The sequence below is a fragment of the Giraffa tippelskirchi genome, chromosome 3, assembly GCF_054371585.1.
Source record: "Giraffa tippelskirchi isolate mGirTip1 chromosome 3, T2T-mGirTip1v1.2.pri, whole genome shotgun sequence".
In the NCBI taxonomy this organism is placed as follows: Eukaryota; Metazoa; Chordata; class Mammalia; order Artiodactyla; family Giraffidae; genus Giraffa; species Giraffa tippelskirchi.
In genome coordinates this window covers 71,975,161-71,988,086 of record NC_137277.1, presented here as the reverse complement: position 1 = coordinate 71,988,086, position 12,926 = coordinate 71,975,161, and positions in this window count along the sequence as shown.

Genomic DNA, 12,926 nt, shown 5'->3' with positions numbered 1-12,926 from the left:
TTGGACTGCAAGAAAATCCAACCAGTCCATCCTAAAGGAGATCAGTCCTGGGTGTTTATTGGAAGGACTGATGTTGAAGCTGAAACTCCAATACTTTGGCCACCTCATGTGAAGAGTTGACTCACTGGAAATGACCCTAATGCTGGGTAGGATTGGGGGCAGAAGGAGAAGGGGACGACAGAGGATGAGATGGCTGGATGGCATCACCGACTCAATGGACATGGGTTTGGGTAGACTCCGGGAGTTGTTAATGGACATGGAGGCCTGACATGCTGCGATTCATGGGGTCGCAAAGAGTCGAAAACGACTGAGGGAGTGTACTGAACTGAACTGAACTGAGTCTAGATCCAAATGGTTTTGATGGCTCTAGAACACTGATTTAAATTTTCATGCTACATTAAAAAAAAATACTCTATAATTAGATTCTGGCAAACTGTTTTTGTTGTTATTAATTGCCTTCACCATTTTATGGAAGAAAAATGCATTAAAGTGATACATTCCTAAAGGTAGCAGGCTTAAATATTTCATCAGTTAGCCCTGTGAAAACCTCTAAAATAGTCTGGTGCTATTTAAGCTACTTCAGGAATAAGACAAATAGATATGTTTATTTGTGCTGATATTAAGACTCAGCAAGATAAATTAAGTATGTAATAAAGATATATGACAGTGTTTACAGTATGCTCCCCCTTAAATTTCCAGAAAAGCACTTTTAAATTTTTTAGAATTTTATAAAAAATAATCTGTTCTCAATGGTTGCCTTTGGGGAATGAGTTTCAGAAGGAGATTTAACTTTCAGTTTATACCCTTTCATTTTTGTGTGAGGCAATATGCATTTTTTATCATGACACATTTAACTTTTACAATAAACATAATGTTTTAAAATAAATATTAAAATTCTAAAGAACAAAATGATGAGAAGTCAGCTGTCTTTGGAAATGCAATTCAGAATAAAAGAACTATACAGATATCAACCAAAAATATGAAATAGCCAAGTAGAAAAGTGAACAATTCAGTTCATCATTCAGACATTTACCCTTCATAATGCTGCATTTAGACATTTTGGAACCCTTGACATTAGTATACTTTGGTATCATGTAGTCTTAATATCAGTATTGTTTTTTAAACATTATAAGTGTATTTTGATAAATTCAATACCCTCAAAAAGCAAAAGAATAATATCACAAATACAAACTTTTATCAGCCCATCACAGAGTTTAAGTAGACCAGTAACAGTGCAACATATCCCCAAATTCATCCACTTATCCTACCACTCTCCTCATCAGCTCTAGGCTCCATCTTGGAATTGCCCTTTCCTTTGTTTCTATCGTTGTGGTATAAATGCATGCATATAATATAGAATATATTTTAAAATATACATTTCTGAATAAACTAATGATTAATTCTAATTTTTGAAATGCACTAGAAGATATTAGTTTTTATGTTTGTTGTTGTTCAGTCACTCAGTCAAGTCTGACTGTTTGCAACCCCATGGACTGCAGCACTCCAGACTTCTCTGTCCTTCACCAACTTCCAGAGCTTGCTCAAACTAATGTCCATCAAGTCGATGATGCTATCCAACCATCTCATCCTCTATAATCCCCTTCTCTTCCTGCCTTCAATCTTTCCCAGCATCAGGGTCTTTTCCAATGAGTCAGCTCTTCTCATTAGGTGGCCAAAGTATTGAAGCTTCAGCTTCAGCATTAGTCCTACTAATAAATAATCAGGATTGATTTCCTTTAGGATTGACCAGTTTGATCCCCTTGCAGTCCAAGGGACTCTCAAGAGTCTTCTCCAACACCACAGTTCAAAACATCAATTCTTCAGTGTTCAGGCTTCATTATGGTCCAACTCCCACATCCATACATAACTACTGGAAAAACATAGCATTGAATATACGGACTTTGTTGACAAAAAATGCCTCTGCTTTTTAGTATGCTATCTAGAGTGGTCATAGCTTTTCTTCCAAGGAGCAAGTGTCTTTTAATTTCATGGCTGCAGTCACCATCTGCAGTGATTTTGGAGCCCAAGGAAATAAAGTCTGCCATTGTTTCCATTGTTTACCTCTATTTGCTGTGAAGTGATGGGACCAGATGCCATGACCTTCATTTTTTGAATGTTGAATTTTAAGTCAGCTTTTTCGTTCTCCTCTTTCACATCAAGAGGCTCTTTAGTTCCTCTTCACTTTCTGCCATAAGAGTGGTGTCATCTGCATATTTGAAGTTATTTATATTTCTCCCAGCAATCTTGATTCCAGCTTGTACTTCATCCAGTCCTGCATTTCACATGATGTAACCTGCATGTAAGTTAAATAAGCAGGGTGACAATATATAGCCTTGACATACTCTTTTCCCAATTTGGAACCAGTCTGTTGTTCCCTGTTCAGTTCTAGCTGTTGCTCCTTGACCTGTATACAGGTTTATGCACACAGATTTTTATGTTACTTCAGCATTATTAACATTCAATATTAATAGCTTGTTAGAGTCATTTGTGGGAGTATTCAAGAGAAACAAGTAGCACTAATTAGTTTTCACGTCCAATAATTACTATTATACTCCTTTTGAAAATTGAATCATCTTTCCCTTGAAAATGGACATTTGTGTAATTTCAAGAGTTGTTGGTATTAAAACAGTTCTGTTGTAAGTATTTTTCAATATGTCTCAGTCATTTGTGCAATAATTTCTCTAGCCAAAGCTGTTGGGTTGGTGGGATGTTTTATCTTGATACAGTATTTCATGAAGGTCTAAGGTACCATCTTTTGTAAGACATTATTATTTTATGTACCAATAAAAAAGAAAACTATCAACTACTGTGATTTAAGATGTATTTGATTATACATATGATAAAATGTGAAGAAGTGTACATCTTAAAATTAGTGAAATATAATTGAAAATGACAGAGTCCAATACAAAAAATATTACATATGTGTATATTTGAAGTTTGTAAGAATTTCTGTTGCTTTGCATCCTCACCAATATTTGGTGTTTTCAGATTTTAGAATTTTTCCTGTCATGTGAATATAAAATGATATTCCATTTATAGCTTGCATTTCTTAATTAATAAGAAACTTATTGAATATATAAGGGGAGGCAGTCCTAAGATGGTGGAGGAATAGGATGGGGAGACCACTTTATCCCCCACAAATTCATCGAAAGATCACTTGAATGCTGAGCAAATTGCACAAAACAACTTCTGAATGCTGGTGGAGGACACCAGGCACCCAGATTGGCAGCCTATTGTCTTCAAAAGGAGATAGGAGAAAATATACAAGATAAAAAGAGAGACAAAAGAGTTAGGGACAGAGACCTGTCCTGGGGAGGGAGTTATGAAGGAGGAGAAGTTTCCAAATACCAGGAAACCCTCTCACCGGTGGGTCTGTGGGGAGTTTTGGAATCTCAGAGGGCAACATAAATGGGAAGAAAAAAAAAGACCCACGGATTATGCACCTAAGTGCAACTCCCAGTGGAGAAGTAGACCAGAGGCTTGCATCTGCCACTAGCAAGTGGGGGCTGAATAGGGAGGTGAGAGATGCATTGCTTAAGGTAAGGACCGGGCCTGAATGCCCTGAGGACAATCTGAGGGAGCTAATGTGAGATAGCAATCCAAACTGTGGGATAGCCAGAGAGAGAGAAAAAATCAAAAAGAGAGAGAACTTTCCTGCAAAAAGCTCTAACCTGAGGCACTGCCCGGCCTGCTCACAGAAAAGGACTGAGGGAATACCAGAGGAGAGCTAGCCGGCTGCAGACCGGCCCATTCCCCACCGGAGGCAGAGAGGCAGGTGGGCAACAGCCAGAGCCAGAAGGCAAGGGGGAATCTCGGCCCCAGCGATGGCATCATTTACCAAACCGAGTACAGGCTCCCAGTTGCTAACCAAGTCTTCCTGGGATCCTGGATGGTTGACATCTCCCAGGAGGGCTGCAGCCAGAGATCAGCTCCCCAGGGGAGACACACGGGACAGCTGAGATGGTGTTCCCACTGTGTAACCAGGGAACCGAGCAGCTGGGATTGGGGAAGTGATAAGATGCACCGCCCAGCGGGGGAGACTACGGTCACCAAGCACCTGGTCACCAGAGCTTCTCGGACCTGGGAAGGGCACAAAACTCAGGCCCAACTGAGTCTGCGCCTATGTGGAGTACTCGAGAACCTGAACCTGAGCAGCTTAGACCTGGGAAGTGCATGCAACCCAGGGCCCGCTTTAGACAGTTCCCCTGAAGAGCAACCTGGAGCCTAAGCAGTGTAGACCAGGAAGGCACACACACCTTGAGTGGGGGCAAAGCCCGTGTGGCCCAGACACTGTGAGCACTCTCCACACATGCCAGTGATATTTGTTTGCAGTGTTCCTCCCTCCCCACAGCACAACTGAACAAGTGAGCCTAAATAAGTGACTACCTTCACCCCCTTGTGTCAGGGTGGAAATCAGACCCTGAAGAGACTTGCAAATAGAGGAAGCCAAAATAAGCAAAGAGGGAACCGCTTTGGAAGTGACAGGTGCAACATATTAAAACCCTATAGTTAGCACTGACTACATTGGGAGGGGCCTATAGACCTGAGAAGAAGTATAAGCTGGAGCAAGGAACTGTCTGAAAATGAACTGACCCCACATTGCCCTCAACAGCTCCAGAGAAATTCCTAGATATATTTTACTATTATCATTTTTTTAATTTAAAAATTTTTTATTTTTAAGTTCTTTATTACTCTTTTAATTTTCATTTTTATAACCTGCTATTACTTTGCAAAAAAAAGACCCTATTTTTAAAGCAAACATATATATATATATATATTTTATAATTTTTGTGATTTTGTTTTGTTTTTTTAATATTATATTTTTGAGAGTCTAACCTCTATTCTAGATTTTTAATCTTTGCTTTTTGGTATTTGTTATAAATTTTGTACCTTTAAGAATCCAATCTTCAGTACCCATTTTTACTTAGGAGTGTGATAACTGGCTTGACTCCCTCTCCCCCTTTTGACTCTCCTTTTTCTCCCCCAGGTCACCTCTATCTCCTCCCTCCCCCTTCTCCTCTCTACCCAACTCTGTGAATCTCTTTGGATAGTCCAGGCTGTGGAGAACACTTAGGGAATTCATTGCTGGCTAGATCCCTCTCTCTCCTTTTGATTCCCCCTCTTCTCCTCCTGGTCCCCTCTATCTCCTTCCTCCCTCTTCTCTATGTAACTCTGAACCTCTCTGGGTGTTCCAGATTGTGGAGAGCACATAGGGAACTGATCACTGGCTGGATTGCTCTCTCCCTTTTTGATTCCCCTCTTCTCCTTCTGGTCACCTCTATCTCCCTCCCTTCTCTTCTCTATTCCATGTAACTCTGTGAACCTCTCTGGTTGTCCTTCACTGTGGAGAATCTTTTCTCCATTAACTTAGAGGTTTTATCATCAGTGCAGTATGGATGGAGAAGTCTTGAGGCTACTGTAATAATAAGACTAAAAACCAGAGGCAGGAGGATTAAATCCAAAACTTGAGAACACCAGAAAACTCCTGACTCCAGGCAACATTAATGAACAAGAGCTCATCCAAAAGCCTCTATACCTACAATGAAACCAAGCTCCACCCAAGAGCCAACAAGTTTGAGAGCAAGACATACCAAGCTAATTCTCCAGCAATGGAGGAACATAACCCTAAGCATTAAAATATAGGTGGCCAAAAGTCACACCAAACCCATAGACATCTCAAAACTCACCATAGGACACTTCATTGCATTCCAAGAGAAGAGATCCAGATCCACGCACCAAAACACAGACGCAAGCTTCCCTAACCAGGAAACCTTGACAAGCCACTCATCCAACCCTATTCACAGGAAGGAACCTTCACAACAAGAGGAACCACAAACTTCCAGCATACAGAAAGGCCACCTCAAATACAGCAATCTAAACAAGATGAAAAGACAGAGAAATATTCAGCAGGTAAAGGAACATGATAAAACCCCACCAAACCAAACAAAAGAAGAGGAGATAGGGAATCTACCTGAAAAAGAATTCAGAATAATGATAGTACAGATGATCCAAAATCTGGAAAACAAAATGGAATTACAGATAAATAGTTTGGAGACAAGGATTGAGAAGATGCAAGAAATATTTAACAAGGACTTAGGAGAAATAAAAAAGAGTCAATTAATAATGAATAAGGCAATAACTGAGATCAAAAACACCCTGGAGGGAACCAACAGTAGAATAACTGAGGCAGAAGATAGGATAAGTGAGGTGGAAGATAGAATGGTGGAAGTACACGAAGAAGAGAGGAAAAAAGAAAAAAAAAGAATTAAAAGAAATGAGGACAACCTCAGAGACCTCTGGGACAATGTTAAATACCCCAACATTCGAATCATAGGAGTCCCAGAAGAAGACAAAAAGAAAGGCCATGAGAACACACTTGAGGAGATAATAGTTGAGAACTTCCTTAAAATGCGGAAGGAAATAGCCACCCAAGTCCAAGAAACCCCGAGAGTCCCAAACAGGATAAACCCAAGGCGAAACACCCCAAGACACATATTAATCAAATTAGCGAAGATCAAACACAAAGAACAAATATTAAAAGCAGCAAGATAAAAACAACAAATAACCCACAAGGGGATTCCCATAAGGATAACAGCTGATCTTTCAATAGAAGCTCTTCAGGCCAGAAGGGAATGGCAGGACATACTTACAGTGTTGAAAGAGAAAAACTTACGACCCAGATTACTGTACCCAGCAAGGATCTCATTCAAATATGAAGGAGAAATGAAAAGCTTCACAGACAAGCAAAAGCTGAGAGAATTCAGCAGCACCAAACCAGCTCTTCAACAAATGCTAAAGGATCTTCTCTAGACAGGAAACAGAAAAGGTGTATAAACTCGAATCCAAAACAACAAAGTAAACGACAACAGGATCATACTTATCAATAATTATCTTAAATGTAAATGGGTTGAATGCCTTAACCAAAACACAAAGACTGCCTGAATGGATACAAAAACAAGACCCCTATATATGCTGTCTGCAAGAGACCCACCTCAAAACAAGGGACACACACAGACTGAAAGTGAGGGCTGGAAAAAGATATTTCACGCAAATGGAGACCAAAAGAAAGCAGGAGTAGCAATACTCATATCAGATAAAATGACTTTAAAACAAAGGCAGTGAAAAGAGACAAAGAAGGACACTACATAATGATCAAAGGATCAATCCAAGAAGAAGATATAACAGTTATAAATATATATGCACCCAATATAGGAGCACCACAATATATAAGACAAACGCTAACAAATATGAAAGGGAAAATTAATAACAGTAACACGAAAATAGTGGAAGACTTTAATACCCCACCCACACCTACGGATAGATCAACTAAACAGAAAATTAGCAAGGAAACACAAACTTTAAATGATACAACAGATCAGTTTGACCTAATTGATATCTATATGACATTTCACCCCAAAACAACAAATTTCACATTTTTCTCAAGTGCACATGGAACCTTCTCCAGGATAGATCACATCCTGGACGATAAATCTAGCCTTGGTAAATTCAAAAAATTGAAATCATTCCAAGTATCTTTTCTGTTCACAATGTGGTAAGATTTGATGTCAACTACAGGAAAAAAAAAACTATTAAAAATACAAATATATGGAGGCCAAACAGCACTCTTCTGAATAACCAACAAATCACAGAAGAAATCAAAAGAACCAAATGAAAATGAAAACACAACAACCCAAAACCTGTGGGATTCAATAAAAGCAGTGCTAAGGGAAAGGTTGATAGCAATACAAGCTTACTTCAAGAAAGAAGAGAAAAATCAAATAAATAGCCTAACTCTACACCTAAAGCAACAAGAAAAGGCAGAAATGAAGAACCCCAGGGTTAGTAGAAGGAAAGAAATCTTAAAAATTAGGGCAGAAATAAATGCAAAAGAAACAAAAGGGACGATAGCAAAAATCAACAAAGCCAAAAGCTGATTCCTTGAGAAGATAAATAAAATTGACAAGCCATTAGCCAGACTCATCAAGAAACAAAGGGAGAAGAATCAAATCAACAAAATTAGAAATGAAAATAGAGAGATCACAACAGACAACACAGAAACACAAAGGATCATAAGTCGCTATCAGCAACTATATGCCAATTAAATGGACAACTTGGAAGAAAGGGACAAATTCTTAGAAAATTATAACTTTCCAAAACTGAACCAGGTAGGAATAGAAAATCTTAACAGACCCATCACAAGCACAGAAATCAAAACTGTAATCATAAATCTTCCAGCAAACAAAAGCCCAGGATCAGACGGCTTCACAGCTGAATTCCACCAAAAATTTAGAGAAGAGCTAACACCTATCCTACTCAAACTCTTGTGCAAAACTGCAGAGGAAGGTAAACTTCCAAACACATTCTATGAGGTCACCATCTCTCTAATACCAAAACCAGAAAAAGATGCCACGAAAAAAGAAAACTACAGGCCAATATCACTGATGAACATACATGCAAAAATCCTTAACAAAATCTTAGCAAACAGAATCCAACAGCATATTAAAAAGATCATACATCATGACCAAGTGGGCTTTATCCCAGGGATGCAAGGGTTCAATATTCGCAAATCAATCAATGTGATACACCACATTAACAAATTGAAAAATAGAAACCATGTGATTATCTCAATGAACGCAGAGAAAGCCTTTGACAAAATTCAACATCCATTTATGACAAAAATACCCTCCAGAAAGCAGGCATAGAAGGAACATACCTCAATATAATAAAAACCATCTATGATAAACCCACAGTCACCATTATCCTCAATGGTGAAATATTGAAAGCATTTCCCCTAAAGTCAGAAACAAGACAAGGGTGCCCACTCTCACCACTACTATTCAACATAGTTTTGGAAGTTTCAGCCACAGCAATCAGAGCAGAAAAAGAAACAAAAGGAATCCAGATTGGAAAAGAAGTAAAACTCTCACTGTTTGCTGATGACATGATCCTCTACATAGAAAACCCTAAAGACTCCACCAGAAAATTACTAGAGCTAATCAATGAATATAGTAAAGTTGCAGGATACAAAATTAACACACAAAAATCCCTTGCATTACTATACACTAATAATGAGAAAACAGAAAGAGAAATTAAGGAAACAATTCCATTCACCATCACAACGAAAAGAATAAAATACTTAGGAATAAATCTACCTAAAGAAACAAAAGACCTATATATAGAAAACTATTAAACACTGGTGAAAGAAATCAAAGATGACACAAATATATTGAGAAATATACCATGTTCATGGATCAGAAGAATCAGTATAGTGAAAATGAGTATACTAGCCAAAGCAATCTATAGATTCAATGCAATCCCTATCAAGCTACCAACGGTATTTTTCAGAGAACTAGAACAAATAATTTCATAATGTTTATGGAAATACAAAAAACCTCAAATAGCCAAAGCAATCTTGAGAAAGAAGACTGGAACTGGAGAAATCAACCTGCCTGACTTAAGACTATATTACAAAGCTACAGTCATCAAGACAGTATGGTACTGGCACAAGAACAGAAATATAGATCAATGGAACAAAATAGAAAGCCCAGAGATAAATCCAAACACCCATGAACACCTTATCTTTGACAAAGGAGGCAAAAATATACAATGGGGAAAATAAAATCTCTTTAACAAGTGGTGCTAGGAAAACTGATCAACCACTTGTAAAAGAATGAAACTAGAACACTTTCTAACACCATGCACAAAAATAAACTCAAAATGGATTAAAGATCTAATGTAAGACAAGAAACTATAAAACTCCTAGAGGAAAACATGGGCAAAACACTCTCTGACATAAATCACAGCAGGATCCTCTATGGCCCACCTTCCAGAGTAAAGGAAATAAAAGCAAAAATAAACAAATGGGCCCTAATTAAACTTAAAAGCTTTTAAACAACGAAGGAAACTATAAGCAAGGTGAAAAAACAGCCTTCAGAATGGAAGAAAATAATAGCAAATGAAGCAACTGACAAAGAATTAATCTCAAATATATACAAGCAGCTCATGCAGCTCAGTTCCAGAAAAATAAACGACCTAATCAAAAAGCCAAAGAACTAAACAGACACTTCCCCAAAGAAGACATACAGATGGCTAACAAACACATGAAAAGATGCTCAACATCACTCATTATCAGAGAAATGCAAATCAAAACCACCATGAGGTATCATCTCACGCTGGTCAAAATGGCTGATATCAAAAAGTCTACAAACAATAAATGCTGAAGAGAGTGTGTAGAAAAAGGAACCCTCTTACACTGCTGGTGGGAATGCAAACTAGTACAGCTACTATGGAGAACAGTGTGGAGAGTCCTTAAAAAACTGGAAATTGAACTGCCATATGACCCAGCAATCCCACTGCTGAGCATACACACCAAGGAAGCCAGAATTGAAAGAGACACATGTACCCCAATGTTCATTGCAGCACTGCTTACAGTAGCCAGGACATGGAAGTGACCTAAATGTCCATTGGCAGACAAATGGAAAAGAAAGCTGTGGTACATATACACAATGAAATATTACTCAGCCATTAAAAAGGATGCATTTGAATCAGTTCTAATGAGGTGGATGAAACTGGAGCCTATTATACAGAGTGAAGTCAGTCAGAAAGAAAAACACCAATACAGTATACTAACGCATATATATGGAATTTAGAAAGATGGTAATGATTACCCTATATGCGAGACAGCAAAAGAGACACAGATGCAAAGAACAGTCTTTTGGACTCTGTGGGAGAAGGCGAGGGTGGGATGATTTGAGAGAATAGCATTGAAACATGTATATTATTATATGAGAAACAGATCGCCAGTCCAGGTTCGATGCATGAGACAGGGTGCTCAGGGCTGGTGCACTGGGATGATCCTGAGGGATTGGATGGAGAGGTAGGTTGGAGGGGGTTCAGGATGGGGAACACAGGTACACCCATGGCTGATTCACGTCAATGTATGGCCAAAACACTACAAAATTGTAAAGTAATTAGGTTCCAATTTAAATAAATAAATTAATTTAAAAAATATATAAAAAAGAAACTTATTTTATAATTTATACAAATTATGTATAATTTCTAAATTATTTTGTACTCTACTTTATTGAACTTGCCAAAGAGTCTATTATTATTCTCAAAGAGAGATTAATTTGGGAGAATTCAATTTTTTAAAAAAAATTTATGAATTTGAAATTATGTATTATTTAGTTATTTCATTCTAACTGAGGGATAAGGGCAGAGAATGAATTCTGTGTAAGAACAGCTCTCTGAATTTTGTTGAATGTTATTTTATAGCTGATGCTTGATCAAATTTATATTACATTTTTGTTTGAGTCAAAAAGTATCATCTAGATGTTAGATAGTATTCTATACATGTCTGTTGATCAAGAATGCTAATTGTGTTATTCATGTCATCTATAGTCTTAAAATGTGAAGCCATTTTCATACAAAAGTGAGTTAACCTTCTTCAACATTAATTTCATCAAACTGCAACATATTTTTGCAAATACAAAGGTATTGTAAGTTATTCACAAATGAAAGAGGCATTGTATGATTGGTTTTTAATAAATTTTTTATTGTAAAGGGTATAGTTATTTAATCTTTCCAAGTTTCATTATTGTTGATATTTTTTTCAAAAAGTCAGTAATTGTATTAAATTTCCAAAATTTATAAAATGGCAAAATTTTTCCTTTTTGGTGAAAAATATAGATCATGGTTTATTTTTTCATGAGTTAGCTTTTTTAGATATCATTTGTATTTAGTTTTAAATATTGGAGATTTATTATTGTTTTAAATTGAATTTATGCTACTAAGGTTTTATTATGAACTATTTTAATCATTGATTACATCAAGATTGAATGGTTCTTCCTGAGAATTATCCATTAAATCTATTAATGAGGTGAGTAGTCAATTCATGCTTGAAAGGAGTCAGATTTGAGATATCTACAATTTTATGTCACTCTTCTGCCCGGAGCCCCAGAACATTTTACAAAGGACAAATACAGAGCAGCAGAAGATTAAATCTAGAATTCAATAGTTTAACAGCCTAAGAATTCTGAAAGACATAATATATATCACCTAAACACAATACATGTCATTATAGAAACAAGAAAGCAGGCTGGAGCATTGATGCTAATAATATCTTTTGCTGAGCATGGCCCTGGACATCAGAACAAGACCCAGTTTTCCCCTCAGTCAGTCTCTCCCACCAGGAAGCTTCCATAAGCCTCTTATCCTTCTCCATCAGAGGGCAGACAGACTGAAAACCACAACCACGGAAACTAAACAATCTGGTCACATGGACCACAGCCTTGTCTAACTCAATGAAACTATGAGTCGTGCCATGTAGGGCCACCCAAGAAGAACAGGTCATGGTGGAGAGTTCTGACAAAACATGGTCCACTGGAGAAGGGAATGGCAAACCACTTCAGTACTCTTGCCTTGAGAACCCCATGAACAACATGAAAAGGCAAAAAGACAGGACACTAAAAGATGAACTCCCCAGGTCGGTATGTGCCCAATATGCTACTGGAGATCAGTGGAGAACTAACTCCAGAAAGAATGAACAGACAGAGCCAAAGCAAAGCAACACCCACCTGTGGATATGACAGGTGATGGAAGTAAACTCTGATGCTGTAAAGACCAATATTGCATAGAAACCTGGAATGTAGGGTCCATGAATCAAGGCAAATTGGAAGAAGTCAAACAAGAGATGGCAAGAATGAGCATCCACATTTTAGGAATCAGTGAAGGAAAATGGACTGGGATGGGTGAATTTAACTCAGATGACCATTATATCTACTACTGTGGGCAGGAATCCCTTAGAAGAAATGGAGTAGCCATCATAGTCAACAAAAGAGTCTGAAATCCAGGCTTCAACGATACATGAACCATGAAATTCTAGATGTTCAAGCTGGATTTAGAAAAGGCAGAGGAACAGAGATCAA